Source organism: Equus caballus, chromosome 19, assembly GCF_041296265.1.
Source record: "Equus caballus isolate H_3958 breed thoroughbred chromosome 19, TB-T2T, whole genome shotgun sequence".
In the NCBI taxonomy this organism is placed as follows: Eukaryota; Metazoa; Chordata; class Mammalia; order Perissodactyla; family Equidae; genus Equus; species Equus caballus.
In genome coordinates, this window is record NC_091702.1 from 39,439,540 (window position 1) to 39,458,529 (window position 18,990).

Genomic DNA, 18,990 nt, shown 5'->3' on the forward strand with positions numbered 1-18,990 from the left:
GGGGTACCCGGGGCCACCGAAGCGGATTGTGCACACCTAACCGCTGCGCCACTGGGCCTGCCCCTCACCAGATGTTTTTGAAGGGCCTACCCTATAGGTACACAAACCTATTAGACATCCAAAGCTTGTTCTGTAAAATCATCAGTATATTACATCTTTGCTTGTCAGTAACTTTCCCTTTAATTTCTTTGAAACGTTTTTCTACTTAGTAATCAAAATCTCAGGTAAAAACACTTAGGAATAAGTAGTAGAAAAATATTACTATTGCGGTGCATGATCTTCAATAAAACAGAGAAGGAGAGTTTTAGTTCGAGAAGGAACCTTCAAAATCCTCTACTTCAACCTCATCATTTGAAAAGTGAGAAAACCAAAAGGTTATGTGATTAATTCAAAGTTATACCAAAAAAAATCACTGCGCCAATGTGAGGACTCACATCTATTGCTTCACAATCATGGCCTGTCAAACTCACCCTTTCTGCCTGAGTCTTGTTTAGTGACTTACAATGAGATTGTATAATCAATACAATAAAATCAAATTCTAACACGTCAAATTAACAAAATGTATTCCATGGGAAGAAGAAGTTCCTCCCCTTCTGAGATAAGCAGAAGAAAAACAAATGTGATAGCATCTTCTTCAGCTACAAGTAAATAAAACTCCTGCATGTCAGATACATTTACAATAGTCACTATCATCTTAACCATTACTGGAAGAATCTCTTCCTCACCACCCTTTGAGTGCCACACCCCGAGGATTTAATGCAGTCGCACCTGGAGTTCACTTACTGAGGAATATGTGGGGCAAAAGCCAGTTGAAACCATGTCCTTTATCCGTGGGATAAACGGGCAATGAATACATGAACATTCATTGCACTGCAGCCACTGGTCTCCTTGCTGTTTCTCAAAAACAACAAGCATAGCCCATTTCAAGTCCTTCACAACTGAAATGCTTTGTTCTTCAAAACCTCTTCCATAACACATTAACCCCGCTTGATCTCTCCTTTCATTCAGGTCACTGCTCAAGTGTGATCATCTCAGAGACCTCCCTTGACTACCTTACATATTTAGCACCTCCTCTAGTCACTTTCTAATCCTTTACCTTGCTTTTTTCTTCATGACTTAACATTACTGGACATTACCTGACATATGAATGTGTATAAGCTCCACAAAGGTAAATACCGTGATTGTTATATTTCCCTTGTATTTTCAACGATTCTTGGAATTTCAAAAAAAAAAACCAACTCCAACAAAATAATTTGGTGAAAAGACATCATGAGACTCGGATTTTTATTCTTGTATATCTCTAATTTGTGTTCAGATTGGAAAGATCACTTTCCTTCTTAGGTTTCCTGTTCCCCTAAATGCAAAAGAGAAGTGTTTGTCGGATTAGGCAATCCCAAACGTCCCTTTTGATTTAAATCTTCTATAGCTTTATCATTCATATCAAATAGTTAAATAATTTCTGAAATTGAATCAATACAAAATTTATCACTTCAAAAATAGTGCTTACCTACCAAAAAAAAAATAGTGGCAATATATTATTAAGAAAACAAAATGTAAATGAAAATGTAATCAGAGAAAATAAACTTTGCTATTATGTAAATAATTATGACTAATGAGTCTCCCTATGATATGTATAGATTACTGATTTTTCAAATGTATCCTAGATACAAATGGCCCTCTCATTTTGATTGTTTTCCTTCCCAATTAGAAACCAAAATCTAAACCCTTTTTAATGTACAAAACCATTTTCTCTGTTTGCTGTGCAATCTCATTTCTTGGGTTGTGTATAATGAAGAAAGGAATCAAACGCTCAATGACTCTTGCAACACAATTTACGACCACCAACTCCAGAGACAGAAAGTGTTCCTTTGGTTATAAACGCTGAATATTTGGCTACGAAGATTCTGCTTTGCTAACTTCATTAATGGCTTTTAGATGCACAGAACTTGAAAATATCTGGTATATTAGCAGTTGTTTTGTCAACTGTGTTGTCAGACATAATGATATTAAATCAAGCATGAGAACTGCTGTTTCCATCCTGACAATAGGCAAGGAAAATGCTAAAATACGTTATCTCAAATGAAGCATTTTTTTTTAAAAGGGGTTGGTTTGACTAGAACAAGTCTGATTTTATAACAAAAAAAAAAAACCTCTGCAGATATAGGAAGCTTTATCTATGTACTTTTGAGATAATTTGTACTGGAAAACTACTGAGCTAATTTCTCTAAAACTAAATGTTCTTTGTTAACACATTCTGTGCAATATCTTCAAAGGTAACACGGTAAATTTATACCATCATAAAATAATGAAACTTACAGTGTATCGGGAACGTAATTTTGGAGGCAGATAGACACAAAGATTCAAATTCCTGATTTTTGAAGTTGGACAAGTTACTTAATTTCTCTGAGGCTTAGCTTCATCATCTGTAAGTAAAGACTATACCTTCACTACAAGGTTGTGATTATTAGCAGAAATAATAAAAGTGTCCTTAACATAATATTTGGCACATTACTCACCTGCCTTACTTCTAGTTACAATGTTCAGGTGACATCTGATATCCCAAATGAGAATGGATTGGGGAAAGTGACTTTACTTGTGGAATCCAAATTATGTGTCCTGCCTATGACTTCCCTGGACTAGGGGAACCAAGGCTACATTGCTTAAGGCTCAGTTTGGCCACCTATTTATAGAGGACACAGAGAAATCCAACGATTTCTCTTTTCCTTGTAGAAGATATTTTTGACATCAACCTGAGATAAGTGATGGGTGATTTTCAAGTTCTTCACACCTCCTAATGAGGCATAATACCACAGGGCCATTTGGCTTAGCCTCTAGCCAGAAGCCTGCAAGTGTAGAGGTGTGGTGGGAGTGAGAAGTGGGAGAAGGCCAGTGTGGGAGGGGATATATCATATTACAATTCACTGTTATCATCAAAATTACGTCAAAAAGTCTCGATGTTCTAGAGACAGAGAGCAGATATTGGGGGAATAGTACCATTCTCCCTTAAAAACACCATTGGTTCTTAGGAAGTGAGAATGTACACAGATTGTAACCCATTGCCCCACTATGACTGAGCCTGAAAACCTAGGCAAGAATGTTGAATACCCCAACACATTCATGAAAGAGGATGTGGGCCTCTGGTGCCTCAGCTTCCGTCTTCCTTTCTGGGGATAAAGATGAAGGTAGGGATGTTGTCAGATTCCCATATTTCAACTTAAACACTGTTACACCTTTTGCAAAGTCATTTTGAATAGTCTAAAGGGCCACAGAAATTATCAACAAAGGCCGAAAAATGGTTTTTACATGAAATTTACCAATTTTTAAAACTCTGCGTGTCAACCTCCATGAAGTCGGAATAACTGGCATCAAACTTAACCTCCTGATAAACAATTATAAAACAGAACAAAATATATGGGGCAATAGATTTGAGGCACTTTTCAACTGGAATTTCAGGATCTCGATCTTTGAGAGAAAGAAAATGCACGAGGTAAGCACCACGTTAACTCTGGCTTTCTGCAGGAGGCACTTTTCAACCTGGGAATGGAAGGGTGAAGCTGAAGTATAGCACTGTGTTTTTTTGAGCTGAAGAGGCAGAAATTAGTGTTTGGGACTGCTAAAGTGACTTGAATTTGTGAAGCAAGGTGGCAGAGAAAAGGAACCTGGTGTGATGCGTGGCAGGATACTATATGGAAATTTCCTGAGGATCCTGGGCTTATGGATAGACTGCACACACCCAGGATGAGATTCCTCCAGGCCTACCACAGAACAGCTCTTGCAGGATTTAGAGCTGAATGGAGATAGCAGAGATTGTGCAGGGCTGGGATATGCTGAAATTCCAGACTAGCCAGAAAGAAGACACCTCAATAAGCACATTGGACATTCGTTGGAGACCTCAGAAAGGCCACATTTTAGGATTAATGATCACACCTTAAGTAAGATCCCTCACCCCTTGGACTAAAGACACAAGCAAAATAGTCGAGATGTAGACAAACACACACACACACACACACACACACAGACTGACAAGACCAAGAGCATCTACTAGTGATTTATCTAAAGGCCAGAAACGCACACTCACATTCCTTACCAGAGAATAATGTAATCCACCCTACAACATATTATACAAATGTCTGACATACAATAAAAAATTTTAGAATGTGAATACAAGTAAGGCAACGTAACCCATAATCAGCTAATTAAACAATCAATAGAAAAGATCATAAGATGACCCAGATGTTAGAATTAATAGACAAAGATATTAAAAGATAGACAAAGATATTAAAAGATATAGATTAATAGACAAAGATATTAAAAGATATAGATTATAGGACTTAAAGACAAAGAAGGACATAATGAATAAACAAATAAGAAATTTGAGCAGAAAATAATGAAATAAAAAACAAACAAAAATTTTAGAACTGAAAAGGACAAGATATGAGGGAAAAAACCACCAGCCATACTTGTTGACAGACTAGAGATCGGCAAATGAAAGCACCAATGAACTTGAAGGCAGGTTAATTGAAATTATCCAGGTTAAATTTCACAGATAAATAAAGATTTAAAAAAATCACAAACAGACTCAGTAACCTGTTGACAATATCTAACAGTCTCACCTATATGGAAGAAAAAGAATTAGAATAAAGCAGAAAAAAAAAATGAATAAAGAATGGTTAAAATTTATCAAATATAGTTTTCGAATATGGTAAAAATAAAAATTTCTACAGATCTAGATTGAAGAAGATTAGCAAATTCCAAGCAGGATAAATACACCAAAACTATACTCAAGTACATTATAACCAAACTTCTGAAAAATAAAGATAGATAAAACAAATTTTAAAAATGAGCTGAGAATGGAAAAAAGACACATCAAACACAGGTAAACAATGGAGGCCAGAAGACAATAGAATGAAGTCAGTAAAGCACTAAAATTAAAAAAAAAACAAATTAAACCCATAATTCTATATCTAGTGAATATATCCTTCAACATAGGCAAGGTAAAGTAAAAATACTTTCAGATAAACAAAATGAGTGAATTCATTTCTAGTAGACTTGCATTATAATAAATGCTGAAAGACGTTATTCAGGCTGAAGAGAAATTCTATCAGATGGAAACTTACATTATTTAGGAAGGGATGAATAGCACTGGAAATCATAAACACATTGATAAATATAAACAAACATACTGTTAATTTTTTTTGAGAAAGATTAGCTCTGAGCTAACATCCACTGCCAATATTCCTCATTTTTTTTTTTTTTTTGAGGAAGATTGGCTGTGAGCTAACATCCGTGCCCATCTTCCTCTATTTTATATATGGGACACCTGCCACAGCATGGCTTGATAAGCGGTATGTAGGTCCGTGCCCATGGCCCAAACCAGCAAACCCCAGGCTGACGAAGTGGAGCATGTGAACTTAACCGCTGTGCCACCAGGTGGGCCCCTCTTCTTTTAATTTTTAAAGCAAGAATAATAACAGTGCACTGAGAGGGTTATAATGTAAAAACATACATATGACACTGCAGAAAAAGTGAGAGTTAATTGAAATATATTATTTTAAGGTTTTCATATTTTATGTGAAGAGTTTTAATATTAATTCTAATTATGCTGTCATAAAGTAAGGCTGCCTTTTGTATTCTCTAGAGCAAAAACTATAAATATAATACAAAGGGGTAGAACTAGGAAGCCAATGTAGGAATTATGATAGAATATAAAAAGTATTAATTAAACAAAAAGAAATAAGAACAGAAATGGAAAAATAAAAATGAGATGAGATAAACAGAAAACAAATCGTAAGGTGGTAGATTTGAACCCAACTATATCGATCATCACATTCAATGTAAATAGAATAAACACTCCAATGAAAAAGCAGAGTCTGTGAGACCAAACAAAAATGCAAAATCTTACAATATTCTGTCTATAAGTGACACTCTTAAGTCTCATAGAAGCTGAAAGTAAAAGTATGGAAAGGATACACCCAAGTCAACAGTAAGCATAAGCAAGTGGATATGGCTATGCTAATATCAGACAAAGGACACCTCAAGACAAAGAGTATTATCAGAGTTGAAAACGAACATCTTATAACCATCAAGGGTCAATGCGCCAGGACCTACACATATTAATCCTATATATGCATGTGCCTAATAGGAGTACCTCAAAATACAGAAAGCAAAAAATGATAGCTCTAAAGGGAGCAACAAAGAAATCCACAATCATAATTAGAATCAAATTAATTAATTAACTTTAATGCTCTTCCCTCAGCAATTGATAGAAAACATCAAAAGTCAGTAATGATGCAGAAAATCTGAGCACTATCAAACATCTTGACCTAATTAATATTGTAGAACACTATACCAAACAGGAGCAGAATCTTCGAGTGCGTATGGAACATTCACTAAGACGAATGCTGGCCCACAGAAAAAGTCAAAAGACTGCTATCTCACAGGGTATATTCACTGACAACAACAAAATTAAGTACCTCAAGAATCCTTGAATATTTAGAATTAAACAGCGGACTTATATAGAACCCATAAGTCAAGGAAGAAATCACAAAGGACATTAAAAGTAGTTCTAACTGAACAATGAAACATGAAATATCAAAATTTGTGGGATGTAACAAAAGGAGTGCTATTAGAAAATGGGAATAAATTCTCGTACTGCAATGCACGTACCCTTTGACCCACTTCTGGGAATTTAACCTGCAGATACAGTAACGTGCAAAATGGAGTATGTTCAAGATTATATTCATGGCAAAGATGTTTGCAATATCAAATTATTGAAAACAATCTACATGCCCTTCAATAGTGGCTTGGTTAAATAAATTCTACCATGTCCACAAAATGGAATACTACACAGCTGTTGAAGACAATAAAGAGGCTCATTGTGTATTGCTATAGAAAGAGCTGCAAGACACATTCTTAAATAAAAGTAGCAACCTCTAAGTGTGTGTGTATTTATACATATTACCATTTGCATTAAATACCCAGACATCCATAATGCAAGCACACGTGTATTTTTACATGCTACCATTTGTGCTAAATACACACATATGTGCACACGCACACAAATAGGTATTTGTTCGCATTATGTTTAGAAATGTTCTTGAGTGATATACAAGAAGCTACTAATAATGTTTGCCTTATGGGAAGGGATGTGGGTGGTTGGAGAATAGAGATGCAAGAAATAGACTTATTTTTCTTCATGCATATATTTCCCCTTCAAACAATATGTTAAATTAAGGGGAAAAAAACCTGTAGGTCAAGTAAAATTAACCTACTAGCTAAACACGGCCTTCAGACCTCTGATATAGAGTACAACTGCTAAAATAGCTCTATTTTAAATCTGATAAAACTTAGACTCTGCAATGGGGATTTACTTACCCAGGCTAATGCAACAAGCAAAAGCCTCATGACTAGAAGGATATACCATAAGACTGCCTGATCCCATATAAAAGAATGATACTACCTGTGAAAAATTACTGAAGGAAGAAGATGAATGAAGACTGCATTAAATAAATAACCCCAAGTGGACTAGTTGACTGAAAGAGGGAATGAGAATAAACCTGATTACTTACCCCATCTTTCATGTCCTGGTGATTAGACCACCAGAATAACCTTGGGCCTCAGTACAAAGAATATATATATATATGTAAAAAATTCCTCATCCTTATTTGTACCCTACTTGTTTCATTTTTTAGCTTTTCAATGATTTGGATCAAGCCCAACATCAGAGGGCCAAAAATTTCTCCTCCAATACAACGTAAATTTCATATGAAAGCTGGCAGCAACACTGTGGGCTTTCTAGATGATGATGAAATTTCACCTATGAATATGCAAGTAAAGGGATTTTATTGGGAGTAATGTGTCACTGTGGGCATGCTGTAACTATACCCACTGTCACTGAGAAGAAACAACCCCAGAATTTGCTTGTTTTGCTTGTTCATTGGGTTTAAATTACACTTTCATTTAAACATCTTCCTGGAAGTGATTACAATGCTCAGTGAATGAAACATTTCTCAGTGAGAACCAACTGTAATAGTCAATGAATAAGAAACACGGGCTGGGAGGCACTATGACTACAGAACACCTGTGATGCAGGATTGCTGTGAGGATGCTTTGAGGTACAGCAGACACCACAAATCCTTTTATTAATCTGGAAGGAATGTAAGATTAAAAAAAAGCAAAGCAAAAGAATCCTGGCATCGTGTAGGTACCCAGCAGGTGTGAGTAGACCGAGACCTGACATTCTATCCCCAGCAGTGCTATAAAAGCACATCTCACAGGTGTGTTCTGCTCAGTCGCAATCAAGCCTGCGTGTACCATCACACCAGTCACTTTCATTTCAACAGCTTAAAGAGTAATCTGCTAGACAAACAGTTCTGATAGAACTGAAAAGCAAGAGTTGTGTTTTTTTTTAAAAACATCTTTGCTGCGATGCTTCTTACTGTGATGATGAGCCTTCAGAAGGATAATTCAAAGTAAACACATTCGCCACTAAAGAGAAGTGAAGAGAGAGGGGCCTGGTTCACTTTATGCTTCTCTCTAAAGTCCTATGTTATTGAATATCATTTACCTCTACCATGTTTTGAACATACCATCATTCAAAGAGATGACAAGCACACCTGTCTGATTTCATAAGAGGTACTAAAAACAAAGGGAGGTCATAAGGTCTATCATTATGATGAGCACAGAATCCTTGAAATTTAGAGCTGCAAATATATAGCCTGACTCTCCATTTTACAGATGAAGAAATCAAGGTCTACAATCAAGAACATGCAGCTAGATAATAGCAGAGTCAGGATAAGAACCCAGTCTCCTGTCCAGGATCTTCCCTCACTATGCCATAGTGCTTTGGTTATGATTTATGCCCTTTCATAGATTAAGAACGGCCAGGTAAAATACGCTTTTACTTATATTCTTCGTATGACTTTGACCAATGTGCTTCAGTTACTATAATAGTTTTTGTGACTTTGCATACCTGTTAAGGGAATGTCACTTGGTTTTAGCCATTTTGATCGTAGGTAGTGAGTATTTTGCTCTTATGACCCCTAAAGTAGGCAATGGCAATATAATAGGAGGCAAAGGCAAAAAGGGGTAACCACTTTTATATAAATAGGAAACAAAAACAGAGTAAGCTTGACTGATGGTTTTAACTAGAGATGGCGAATGGAGAAGAGACTATATTCTTCAAAGTGGAATTGATATTTGTGGACAAAGAACACTGGGTGAAAGGACAAGAGCAAGCCCATCCAACTCTGAAACTTAAAAGCCACCCTACTACCTAACAGTCCTATTAATGCATGTTTTAAGTTTGCTTCATTTGTGATTCACAACTCATGACTAAATCCTAGAGCAATTTTCCTTTGCAAACTAAAAGGGAGAAAGTCACTTACTCAAAGCATCTTCTCAGACCCCACAAAAATGGAAGACCAATGACATGGTTCTGCGAACATGAGTGTTTATCTACCTATCTTCCCATTTCTATAGTGTTTGATTACAAATTCCTAAAAATAAAAGATTCAGACATATGTGGATAACTCATGTTCTTTATCTTCACCATCAGCTTGCTAAATCACCTCATACATATGCATTTATCTTAGTACGTTATTTGCTATACGCCTTTACATCTCTCACATATTCTGCCACAGTTTACACACATATTTCTTGTTGTTTCTGCTGTGCCTCCACATGTGGCAAATCCTCCCACCTCTATCTGCAAATCCAAATCTCACTCTTAATGGCCTACTTCAAATTCAACTCCCTCCACAAAATCTTCTCTTTTTGACCTGAAACCTGAAAATCATCTCTTTCTCTTCTCATGCCCACCACAGCAATTTATCTGCCCTCAACACAATGATCACTTTTTATCTCATATTACACGTATTTGCAAATATGACCTTCCTAAGGACAACTTATTTGAGATCAGGGTCTCTCTCTTATTTCTCCCTGAATCTTGCATAGTATCTGGCACCTGGGAGCTTACCTATAAATGTTTGTGAGTGAATGAATGAATGAATATAGCCTGTTCCAAATGTCTGGAATAGGTAGATGAAATAACCTTTGTAATGGTCCATCGAGCCTAGTATAGATAGCTTCCAGAGTTAAGCTTCCTTAGAACCAACATGCAAACAAAATTCAGAATCCAACTATTTACATTCTCTTATTTCTTTCTTTAGGTATTTTATAATTAAGCTTAGAAGTTACAGCTAACAATCAATAGATCAATAGCCTAAAAGGAAATAACCATTTTCTCTTTCAGAAAACATCTGAAAGAGAGAGAAATATTTTTTTAATTTAAAAATCAAAATATTTGTAAAAAATAAACAGAAATATACACTCTCAAGGAGCCTAGAATATGACAGAATAAACATAGACATGAATCAACAAACTTTTCACATTCTATGTTAGCTTACAAAAGATAAAGTTTTCATTCAGGGTCTCTAAAGAGATACTATTCCTTTCTTGAATTGAGAACCAATTATGTAGAAATTCAAATATATTTTAACTTAATAAAAGCCATTAACATGAATTAATCAAAGCAAACAAACGGTATTCTGGACCTTGAAGAATATAAGTAGAATGCTAATGCTTTATTTCTGATGTTAAAACTTTCAGAATTACATGTGAATCATTTAAGAGAAAATCCATGCTTTTGACATACTCCAAAATGTCATGGTTCCTGTTCATGTCTAGATATGCCCACCACCTTACATAAGGTCTCACATAAAATGATTTTCAATATTTAGTAATATGTATACAATTTATTCATATCTATGTGGTTCTGCACATATTAAGCTGACTCCCAAGAAAGCTATACACTTTCTTTTTTTATAAATTCATTCTAGTAAAGACATTTTTAGGGAATATCAAATGAATAAACAATTTCATTTTCAGATCGCTAACTACAAAAATTATTCAATTTCTCTTAAATTTTATTTTGTGGAATACTATTTTAACTGAAAGCGAAGTAATTTGTACTCATTTCCTGTTTTGATTTTCACGCCCTTATGTAAAAAAAGAATAGGTTAACAGTTTAAAAAACAATTGAAAAGCCATCGTCTGTTATGAGTCATGTCTCCTTTTCTGTTAATTTCAAATTCCTTTACCTGCCTACGATTTTAGTCTCAATGTTTGGGGTTCAACTGTTGATAAGCAGTTAGCATTTGGCCCAAGTGTGCCCAAAACATTCAGAGTCTTTGTTTTTTTCAGATATTTTGCAGCTTAGCATTTTCAGTTTCTTTTCTCCTTAGTAAAAGTCTGGATTATTAGAGATGAAGCTGAAAGGAAACTTGGAGTTTTTCTAAACCAAACCCCTTCATTTTATAAAAGGGAAAGACCCAGCATTGAACGCCAACCTCAGCACTGATGCTGTTCTCTTAACTTGAAGCCAAGTGGCAAAGTGTCACAGCATCTCACCAATTTAGCTTGTGTTCAGTATGAATAGAATCTGACCATTTTCCCTAATAGAATCAGCATGCAAATTTCTAGCATTCAATTTTGAAAAGCTGTATTTAAAACTACTGTGTGGGAGAGCAGAACAATATGTGAAGGAGATATTTTGCTAGACTTGACCAGTTTTAGTTTCTGACAGATATAACTTTTATTTGAGCAAAGGCAAAAATTCTTATAGTATTTTTTTTTATATTTTCTCATAAACAGGTCAATAAAACTGTAAGCATATGTCTGCTTGTATTCTCAAGTTCAATATATATTTGTAGTAAATCAGCTATAGATGGGCCAGCTAAGGTAGGGAGAGAAAGGGAAAGATAATGTGAAATTGACCAAAATAGCATATTCGTTATCTAATTCCTGGGTAGTCACTGAAATAATTATGTAATTCATGTATTCTTTCAGTTAACATCTAAATTCTGTCCGTGTTCTTATCAGTCAATGATATAGAGATTAATAGGCAGTCCTTGTAGTCAGAGTTTACAATATTGTGAGGCATAAGATTGAGTAATAAAATCTCCTTTTTGAGCCAGGATCAGGGTCACGAAGAGTTTCCTGGAAGAGGCCGTATTTGACCCTTGAAAAATACATAGGAACTTAGTAGGTAGAGAATGAGAGAAAAGAAGGGAAGGGGAGGGGAGAGAAGGGATGGTAGGGGAGGGAAAGGAAGGAAAGAAAATATTAATCCAATTATTAATCCAATAATCAACTTATAATATTCCAATAATCATGTGATTCTGCAAATGAAATCTAGAATCCAAAGAGTCACTAGCAAGGCAGCCTAACCTAAAAGATGGTCAACCGGCATGAATTCTAAGCATACGACTTCCATGCTCTGGCTCCATACAATCTAATGCATTTAAGAAAAGACTATTCTGATCTTTCCAAAAGTTAGTGTGGGATTGCAAACTAAAACCATGTACACGTTTTGCTGTCACTTTTAAGTTTTCCAAAGGTCGTACTTGACCTCCAATAAGAGAACGCTGCCACTAGGTGGAGCAGTGGGGACTTGATTTGAATAAGCTTCAGCTGGTGTGACTGAGAAAGAGGGGACTATGGGTCCCATGATTCCTATTGCTACTTCTTTTCATTTTTCTTTCAAAAACTATATCAGACAGCTAAGAAACATGCTTCAAAAATAAGCTTTTGGAAATAATAAATTGTGCGATATGTTACCTGGGTTAAAATACATTTTATGAGAGGTACAATGGACAAAAGGAAAACACAGGCTTTGCTATCAGATAACGGGTTTTAATGCTGCCATTGCCATTTATTAGTTGGGTAAAAGTCAGCAAGTTCCTTAATTTCTATGAGCCTCAGTTTTCTCATATGTAAAACTTGAATCATCATACTTCTTCTATAAGTTTGTTAGAATATAAATAAAGCCGCATGGTTCAATGTGCTTTGGAAAGAACAGAGGTAACCACCCAGATATGACCCATGGATCTGCTTCATTTAACCCCAACATTTTTTTCAAATTCATAAATTTGACATAGAAATATGATTTCTAACTTCTTAAGGCAAGTCTGATGTTGGGTCTTCCTTCCCCTATCTAAGAATTGTTGGAGTTATATCACCTGGGTGCCCCTCCCTCCACCACAGGCACTCAGCACTATGGTTTGCTAAGATGATTTGGAATAGGCTTGCTTGGGACTCTGGTGCATCAATGTCAAAAAAAACCATGTCAGCATTTTCACATGAGCCAACAGTTTATAGCCTTTCTGAGCCTCAGCCTCAGTTGCATGAAATCACCTCCCCTTTTGGAGCTATCTAAAAAGGGCTTTTCAATTCCCCGTTGATTTCCCTGTTCTCCTTTCCCATTTCACTTCCCACATTTGGAGAAGTCCAACAGAGAGAGACAATGTTAATTAGATAATCTCTTTAGGAATAACATTCTCTTCGGTGACAAAGGCATATTTTTCAGTTCCAAAATGAGAGAGAAACTTGACCTGTCCAAGCGGGAATTAGCTAGTCATCAAATCCATTCATTTGTTTGAATGAATGAACTCATTCATGAATTGGATTTAAAAGTGCAAATCTGAGGAACTTCTCTCCTCCCTTTGCCTTCTCTTATGGGCTGAATTGCGTACCCCCAAAATTCATATGTTGAAGACTTAACTGCCAGTACCTCAGGATTTGACTGTGTTTGGAGACATGGCCTTTAAAGAGGTAGTTAAGTTAAAACAAGCCTGTTGGTGTGGAGCCCTAATCGACCCTGACTGATGTCCTTGTAAGAGGAGGAGACTAGGATACACAGAGAGATGCCAGAGGATTGTGTGCACAGAGGAACAACCAAGTGAAGAGGCAGCAAGAAGGCAGCCACCTACAAGCCACGCAGAGAGGTCTCAGAGGAAACCAACCCTGCTGGCACCTTGATCTTGGACTTCCAGCATCCCAAACTTGAGAAAAGAAATTTCCATTATTTAAACCACCCAGCGTGTGATATTTTGTTATGGCAGCCCCAGCAAACTCATACACTCTCCAAAGAAGATTCTGGGTTGGCTATCCAGTCTCTGCCATTCTTCTTTCCTTTGAGCAGGATGTGTTAAAGCTGTTTGTGTTTGAAAGTCAGGAGCAAGGAGGGAAGAGAGGAAGACTATGTGCAGCATAGAAGGTCAAGGAGGAGTTGTCCACCTTGTGTGGGTGAGGGCAGGTTGATGAAATCATGGGAACCCCTAGGTAGGGATACAGTTTATGAAAGTTAAGGAAAAGGGTTTTTTTTTTTTTTTTGAGAGGAAGATTAGCCCTGAGCTAACATTCACTGCCAATCCTCCTCTTTTTGCTGAGGAAGACTGGCCCTGAGCTAACATCCGTGCCCATCTTCCTCTACTATATATGTCAGACGCCTACCACAGCATGGCTTGCCAAGCAGCGCCACGTATGCACCCGGGATCCAAACCAGCGAACCCAAGGCCCCCGAAGCAGAATGTGCAAACTTAACTGCTGCACCACCAGGCCAGCCATTGAAAGAATTTATTTTTTGAAGAAGTTTTGAGGAAAATAATTTATTTTGAGATGATGTTGCATAGACTTTGCTCTTTTATCTATGTCATTTCTCTAGCATCAAGCCCAGTAGTCAAAGCTTCATAATTATATAAATAATACATTTTTCACTATCAAGCAAACAAAAACACCATTTATGAGTTGCAGCTGGCATGAACTTTTATGTCTCAAAAATTCCCATACATATAAAAAACTATTTTAAAGGACAAGTGATTCATTCATTGAAAATATTTTTAAAGCAACTACATTTTAGAAGAAAAATTTAACTAGTTCTTTAACAGAGTTATAATTTGCTTTTCACATAAGCCAACTTTATACTGATAACTGGATTCTGACAAATTCTAATCCCAACTCTCTTTTTGAAATAGTCTTCCTAAATCCCAGTAGGTCTATATGTCCCCCAAGAAAAGCACCAGAATACAAATGGGATAATGTTAGTGACAAGGTCTTGGAAATCATAAAGTACCATATTTGTGCAAGGGATTATCATTTATGCCCATTATCCTGAAGAATGATGACCTCTTAAAAAAAATCCATTATTTCTGCCTATCTCTTTAGGTTTTCATTAGAGTGCACCCAAGAGAAATCAAAAACAGATCTAGATAAGACTGTTGTACTGACATCCCAGCGACTTTTTCTGTAAGTACATCTTGCTCGTCAGAACTTCTAGCCTTGGTGATACCCTGACATAACACGGAGAAGTGCACCCGTATTTGCATAAGTAAAATGATGAAGCCCTAAATAAGTAGCAGCAATAAAGAGAAATGCACTGAGTAGGAGGAAATTTCTCCAGAAAATAAATAGATTATATTGAAAATTTTTCTAGGCTCTTTTTATTCTGTGTTTTTCACATGGACATGGGATAACATCGTGTGCCTTTGAACACATGGAGTACACAATTGTGGTAATCTCTGGTGTTCTTGCATTAATTTTCAAGAAAAACTGGTAAAATCACGCTTTAATCACATTTAATACAAAAACCTTACATGTACCAAATCTTAACCACTAGACCACCAGGGCTGGCTATACATATCATTGCGTAAATTCAGCATTGAGATGTTTATCATTTTAAACAGGAAGCATTTGTATTATGGAACTGCCAAAAAAAAAATGGAATTAAAACAACACAGTAATCTTTTAAATAGCAATGTCAAGAATACTTTTAGCACCTACACATTGAGTGGTGTTTTACTAGATTTGTCTGTCATCACTGTCCTGTTGGGACATAGGGAATACTTAAAGTAGGACATGATTTGCTCTAGGTAAATCAGAATTTGGTCTTGATGATCTGGGTTCCCATAGCTCACATTCTTCAGAGATCAGCAAAGGTTTCATAAGTGCCATATGTATTCTTAAATATTCTCAGTACCTCAACACTTCCACATGACATGATTTGACTTGCTTGCCTTGCACTAGGTATGTGCTGGATTGCCAATGTTCCTATTAAAATATGGCTCCAAGAAGTGAATGTCTTCTTTAGATATAATCTGATCTGAAGGACAAAAGAATGACTTCAACTCTTAAACTTTGGATCCTCTACTGCCATTGTCCCCCTACCACGTCTTGTGCACTGACACTGGACTGCATGGCACACTCAGTAAGGGCAGTCATTTTCTTTTTGAGGCAATAAAGGATGCACTCCTCAGCAGTGATTCAAGTTTCTTTTTCTTTTAAGTAGGTCCCCGTGATCAGTCTTATTTCTCAACAGTCTTGGATTTATAATTCTTTTATTTGACTCTCTCTTACCAAACACACCTATTCTCTTGAAGACTAGTGATAAGAATTACCTTGGTTAAGACTGGTGAACATTTCAAGTCTATATCTCATGGTGTCCTCCTATGTCATCTGTCATTTTCAAGAAAAGTGAGTCTCATATCACGACTCTACCTATCTTGGGATGAGTTCTCAATCCACTACCTTCAAATGTTGGCAAGTAGTCTTTGTTCTGTCTTCTTTTTAAAGGCATTCTGATTCCAAATACTATAATTTGTATGTGTACCATCACTATGTCTTCTAAGAATATGAGGAGGCTGTCATGCAAAGTAATTGCTATTGGCTCACCCTCTTGTACTCAAGTTCACTCCGTGAGTAAATGGCATTGGTTTTTCTCAAGTTCCTGTTCCACCCAATGGCACACACTGGGCCAGAAAGGGTGTGTAGTATGTGGAAAAAAGAAAAGCAGTATATTTCTAGCTGGAACAACATTGCCGGTCCTTACATAGCACTCAATTTGTGCTTCTCTTGACATAACTGTTGAAAATAAACTTGAGAATTTTAAAATGAAGGCATACTTTTAATAAAATGCATAGCTTTCTATTCAAGAAGCTGGTTTATATAAAGTGGAAATTAATTCAAATAGGTCAGAAATTCATGAACTGGATAACAAGAAATTTAGCTCATTATGCTTGTCTTGTGGTCTGCCCAAATTGCCAAAGTGCAGGCTTAAGAGTGCACTGAGCCTTTTCAGCACACTGGCCAGAGATTAGTACATTCTCATCTAGTGCAAGAATAGTAAATTCATGCGCCTAGAAGCAGGTGGTAACCCAAATTAGTGAATCAGTCTGGATGGGAGCTATGGAACCTTGGAGATACTCATTTCTCCACTTGTAGAATGAAAGTGTGGTCTAGAGTCTAGTTGAGTGACAATACCGTAGAGTTACCCATTCATATTACTCTGGATAAAATTTTCCTTCATAGCTCTAAACATCAGGATATTTCCAAATCGCCTTATTTTCATACATTTAGATGTTTGGCACCCTAAAAATAAAATGCTGGATAATTCATGGATTTTTTTCTCTTTCTATGCATGGATGTCATATAGATGTGTCTAGAGTTGCGTATCATTTTTTTCCTGAGGGGGTAATCATAGAAATATACCTTTCTTAACATTTTAAAAATCAATAGTTTACTTGAAACCTCATCAAGTCTCCATCCACTTCACATTAAACTATAGACTGACGCATTCTAGAAGACAATATGTATGCTTTTTAGTAAGGAACTCAATCATTTTTATATAACATATATTTTTAAGATTTCTCACCAATAAAAAATTAAAATATTCATGGTGCAACCAATGTTAGTTTTTAAGGTTATTTAATTCATATACCAAGGATTTATAGGATTCCTGCTTTGGGTTAGATATTGGGCCAAGAGCTGGGGTAAACAAGTAACAATGACTGACTCTTGTTCTCATATAGCTAAGAGTTTAATGGAGAGAAACATCCCCAGCAGGCGTACTCTCTACCACTGTGGTTGCCTTGAAGCCACAGCTAGGATGGATGCTGGCAGTCCCATATACGGCCAGCAGGGTCCACCTATTGCTTATCTATTTTAAACAGGCATCTTGAAGCCTCATTTTGAAGCAGGAACTAGACAAATTCTACTTTTACACTTAATTTATGATTGGCCTTAAATTTAACTTTTCCTAAAGGCTTTATTTCAACTAAAGTAGATACCATTTATATGATCAAAGAGAAAAATCAGGGTCAATTAATTTTACAAGATGGAAAAAGCCTATTTCAAAGATCATACCTAAAAAAATTGAGATTTTTTTTTTAAAGGCCTGGATGAATACCACATTTTATAATACCTCAGGCACAGACTTTAAGTAGGAATGTGAAAACAGAACTCGATGTAGAGCTCTGAAAGTGAGAGATCATTATAAATAATAGAGAGATGAAATGCCACCTTTCTTCTTAGCCAATATATAGAGCTTATTGGGTAAGAATACTCAATGGTATAGTAAAATTTTTGAATTGGCCAGGAGACAAAAAAGGCCCATCTATATAAGAAGGTGGTTAGTAACACCTTTGGCTGTTAAGAATGTCAAATATAGATAGAATTAATAACTAAAATATTCTAAGCTGCACATTTCTTACTTTCCTTCAAGAATAACACTCTAAATGTGAACCATCAAAGTAGACTTGACAGCATTTTATAGCATTCTTTCCCCTCTTTTGAGTCTATTTAGTTTTCTGTGACAATCTGACAGTTTTAAACACCCCCCCTTTTTTTTAACACAAACTAGGATACAGAGTAAAATTATAGATTAATATTTCAGAGGGTATATTATCAAAAGCAAGTGTCTGTTTATTTGCAATAAATAAAATAAGCACTAGTTATAGGAAATAATAACTTAACATGGAAGTGGGCTGATCTTTAGAAAAAAATCAGTATTGACTGAATGGACTCTGCCTTAAGCATAGAGATCAGATAGGGGATCCTTGGGGTTTCTGTTCTTGTTTGATAAGATGCACAATTACTAGAAATCTAAGGAAAAGTAACTTTCTAAAGCTATTTCCATTGGAACTAATTATCTAAAAATAGTGATAATGAATTACTGTTCTTATTGATTGATTGCTCTGAATTGGCCAAGCACAGTCTCTACTTTGAAAATACACGTACAATTCACTGTAAATCTTTTTGGAAAGTTCTAGCATGAAAGAAAAAGATGCATTTTTAGTGATATTTTTGTTTTTAATTCTGTATTCTTCTCAGTATCTACACAAAACACTATGGACATTTACTGTTAACCTCAGGATCAAG

General features: G+C 36.0%; 1 protein-coding gene across 4 annotated transcripts in view; it reads right to left on the reverse strand.

Moving 5' to 3' along the window:
- The window catches only part of FGF12 (fibroblast growth factor 12), a 504,561-nt gene that overhangs the window by 21,709 nt on the left and 463,862 nt on the right, over positions 1 to 18,990 (reverse strand). The gene's annotated exons all lie outside the window — the stretch shown is intronic.